Genomic DNA, 4593 nt, shown 5'->3' with positions numbered 1-4593 from the left:
CTACTGCCATCTTCCCTCCTTCTCCCCCATTATATATAGTCGCCACTGTAAACAGCTTGTATCTACAGACTAAACTGTGACTTAACTGTCAGGGTACAGTTGTAGTAGGAGCATCCTTTCTTAATCATCCTTTTTAATTCAAGGAGAATATTCTCTAAGTGTCTGAATAGTCTAGACAATGTGACATATGATTTAAGTCACCCTTACACATATAGCTTCTATACTTACCTTTGAAGAGACTGTAATCCAACATTTCTTCAATAAGTCCCACTGAAAACTGTGTTTCCGTTGAGACAAACTTTCTTGGCAAAAAGTTGAATTCAATAAATGTCTACCCAAAATGAGAGTCCCACCCCAAATCACAGGTGGAGATATTATTACACCCATTTCATAAAACTTGCAAGTCCCTATACTATGCAAATTGGCTCATAAATGAACACAGGATTCTCCTAACATTTGACGACTTTATTGTATAAATTGGTTTCTAGAGTTCCATCTCTGCTTCTGTGCTAGTAGCTATCTCCAAACCATTATAAGGAGACATCCCTGTGTGCCCAAGTTCCCAGAACAGTTCAGTTCTCTGAGAGAAGGCAATGCCAGCAGCTGCATGCTTAGCTTGGCTCTCTCCTGTATAGTTCTTAGCATTAGAAGATGGCTTTGGCTCATTGGGAAGGAGTTCAGTGAGGGGTTTCTAGAGAACAAGCTCCATGGAAGGATGGCTCGTAGACTCAATTTTTTTTTTTTTTGTAAAGTTCACCAAATTCCTTCTTCAAACCTGTTTTCATAGTATCAGAAAGGAGAAGACTACGGAGGTGGTTAACATTTCTGTGAGCTTCAACTTCTTCATCAATTATCCTGTCTTCAATCTCCTGAAGCTTACTTCAGGCAACTTCACACTGGTTCTCCAGTTGTCTCATCTATTTCTTCACAAATAGAATCTAATATTCCAGGTAGAGAAAGTCCACTAGTGCATGGCTTTACTCCACACTCCACACCCCTCTACATCTTGGCATGCACAAAGAATTCAGTCATTATGACCAGCACAGAGCTCTGCTTCAATTATCTTTTTTTCCTTTTTTTTTTTTTTTTTTTAGCAGGCAATCCTCCTCCTCCTGCTCCTCTAGCTTGTGTTTCTTTTTACAATGAATGGGAAAATGTCGTGCACCGTTCTCCCACTGTGGTTGCTTGGGACTGCTCATGGTCCTAGCCATGGTGCCAGCTGGGCGCTGTCTGCCCCCAGGTGGAAAAACCCGCTAGGCAAGGCAAGCGGCCGCTGGAGGAAGTCCAAACTGCAGCTCAGGGGGAGGCCGCTGAAAGGCTAGAGGAGCACAGCCATGGCTATGAGAAGGTAGCTGCAGCCACAGCGACTGCTGAGAGGCGCCCAGCTCTGAGCCTACTCTGGACCCAATGTCACGCCTTCAAGAGCTAGTCCTGCCTCTTATCCGCCATCTTAATCTGAGCTCTCACATGAATTTTAAAATAGTTTTTCCTAGTTCTGTGAAGAATGTCGTTGGTAGTTTGATAGTAATAGCATTGAATCCTGAAACTGCTTTTGGCAATTTGACCATTCTAATGATAATCATTTTTCCTATCCATGAGCATGAAATGTTTTTCCATTTGTTTGTGTCATCGCTCTCTCTTTTTTTTTTTTAAGCAGTGTTTTGCATTCTCTTTGTAGAGATCTTTCACTTTTCTGGTTAGTCATGTTCCTAGTTATTTCATATTTTTTGTGTAGCAGTTGTGACTGGGGTTGCATTCTTGATTTACCTCTGAGCTTTACCGTTGTTGGAGTGTAAGGAATTCTAGTGATTTTTTTTGTGTGGATGGAGTCCCGCTCTGTTGCCCATGCTGGAGTGCAGTGGCATGATTACCGTCCACTGTAAACTCCATGTGCCGGCTTCAAGTGATTCTCCTGTCTCGTTCTCCCCCGTAGATGATCCTACAGGCATGCACCACTACACCTGGCTAATTTTTATATTTTTAGTAGAGGCAGCATTTTGTCATGTTGGCCAGGGCAGGCTGGTCTCGAACTCCTGGCCTCAAGTGATCCACCTGCCTCAGCCTCCCAGTTTGCTGGGATTACAGGTGTGAGCCACCACATCTGGCCTGTGATTTTTTTGTACATTGATTTTTTATCCTGAGACTTTGCTTAAGTTGTTTATCAGCTTTAGGAACTTTTGGGTTGAGACCACAAGGTTTTCTCGATGTAGGATTATGTCATCTGGACACAGGAGTAGGTTGACTTCCTGTCTCCCTATTTGGATTTTTTTTTTTTAATTTCTCTTACCTAATTGCTCTGCTGAGAACTTCCAATACTATGTTGAATAGAATTGATGAGAGAGGGCACCTTTGTTTTGTACCAGTTTTCAAGGAGAATGCTTTCAGCTTTGTCCCATTCTTTATGATGTTGGCTCTGGGTCTGTCATACATGGCTCTCATTGTTTTGAGGCATGTTTCTTCAATACCTAATTTATTGAGAATTTTAAGCCTGAAGCGGTGTTTAGTTTTATTAAAAAGCTTTTCTACAGCTATTGAGATAATAATTTGTTTTTTGTTTTGTTTATATAATGAATCACATTTTTTAAAATTATACTTTAAGTTCTAGGGTACATATGCACAATGTGCAGGTTTGTTACATATGCCTTGTTGGTGTACTGCATCCCTTAACTCGTCATTGACATTAGGTATATCTCCTAATGCTATCCCTCCCCTCTTCCCCCACCCCACAACAGGCCCCGGTGTGTGATGTTCCCCTTCCTGTGTCCAAGTGTTCTCGTTGTTTAGTTCCCACCTATGAGTGAGAACATGCAGTGTTTGGTCTTTTCTCCTTGCGATAGTTTGGTGAGAATGATGGTTTCCAGCTTCATCCATGTTCCTACAAAGGACATGAACTCATCCTTTTTCTTTTCTTTCTTTTTTTTTTTTTTAGAAACTGACAGAAAGTATATTGACAATAAAGGCATAAGGATAATTCTCATGCTTTCCTGAAGTAAAAATACTTTAAACTATTAGACAATATATGCAAGAAACGAAGCCATTGTTTAAAGGAATCTTTTTAACCTAAATTATATCATAGGTTTTGTAAGAATTCTATTTATATTGTAGTAAGTACATTGCATACATTTCTTAAATTTGTATTATACTAGATGTGACATTTCTGTTTTGTTGAATACACATTGGATTGTGATTTTCATGTAATGCAACATGTTCAATATTCTTCAGCAAAACACCATATCAGTTATAAATTAAATAACCAGTAACAACAGGATTTAATTATAAAAATGCATTTGAAAAATGCTGAGTATTTTGTCTTTTTTATTATATTACTTTAAGTTCTAGGGTACATGTGCACAACGTGCAGGTTTTTATGGCTGTGTAGTATTCCATGGTGTATATGTGCCACATTTTCTTAATGCTGTCTATCATTGATGGACATTTGGGTTGGTTCCAAGTCTTTGCTATTGTGAAGAGTGCCACAGTAAACATATGTGTGAATGTGCCTTTATAGCAGCATGATTTATAATCCTTTGGGTATATAGCCAGTAATGGTTTGGCTGGGTCAAATGGTATTTCTAGTTCTAGATCCTGGAGGAATCGCCACACTGTTTTCCACAATAGTTGAACTAGTTTACAGTCCCACCAACAGTGTAAAAGTGTTCCTATTTCTCCACATCCTCTCCAGCACCTGGTGTTTCCTGACTTTTTAATGATCGCCATTCTAACTGGTGTGAGATGGTATCTCATTGTGGTTTTGGTTTGCATTTCTCTGATGGCCAGTGATGATGAGCATTTTTTCATGTGTCTGTTGGCTGCATAAATGTCTTCTTTTGAGAAGTGTCTGTTCATATCCTTCGCCCACTTTTTGATGGAGTTGTTTGTTTTTTTTCTTGTAAATTTGTTTGAGTTCTTTGTAGATTCTGGATATTAGCCCTTTGTCAGATGAGTAGATTGCAAAAATTGCCTCCCATTCTGTAGGTTGCCTGTTCACTCTGATGGTAGTTTCTTTTGCTGTGCAGAAGCTCTTTAGTTTAATTAGATCCTATTTGTCAATTTTGGCTTTTGTTGCCATTGCTTTTGCTGTTTTAGACATGAAGTCCTTGCCCATGCATATGTCTTGAATGGTATTGCCTAGGTTTTCTTCTAGGGTTTTTATGGTTTTAGGTCTAACATTTAAGTCTTTAATCCATCAAGAATTAATGTTTGTATAAGGTGTAAGGAAGGGATCCAGTTCTACCTTTCTACATATGGCTAGCCAGTTTTCCCAGCACCATTTATTAAATTGGGAATCCTTTCCCCATTTCTTGTTTTTGTCAGGTTTGTCAAAGATCAGATGGTTGTAGATGTGTGGTGTTATTTCTGAGGGCTCTGTTCTGTTCCATTGGTCTATATCTCTATTTTGGTACCAGTACTATGCTGTTTTGATTACTGGAGCCTTGTAGTATAGTTTGAAGTCAGGTAGCGTGATGCCTCCAGCTTTGTTCTTTTGGCTTAGGATTGTCTTGGCAATGCGGGGTCTTTTTTGGTTCCATATGAACTTTAAAGTTGTTTCTTCTAATTCTGTAAAGAAAGTCATTGGTAGCTTGATGGGAATGG

At 39.4% G+C, this 4593-nt stretch overlaps 1 pseudogene; it reads right to left on the bottom strand.

Moving 5' to 3' along the window:
• Nucleotides 1–452: 452 nt before the first annotated feature.
• Nucleotides 453–1336, bottom strand: LOC102129713 (coiled-coil domain-containing protein 117 pseudogene; annotated as a pseudogene).
• Nucleotides 1337–4593: the final 3257 nt, after the last annotated feature.

This window comes from Macaca fascicularis, chromosome X (genome assembly GCF_037993035.2).
Source record: "Macaca fascicularis isolate 582-1 chromosome X, T2T-MFA8v1.1".
In the NCBI taxonomy this organism is placed as follows: domain Eukaryota; kingdom Metazoa; phylum Chordata; class Mammalia; order Primates; family Cercopithecidae; genus Macaca; species Macaca fascicularis.
This window is presented reverse-complemented; position numbering and strand designations above follow the sequence as displayed.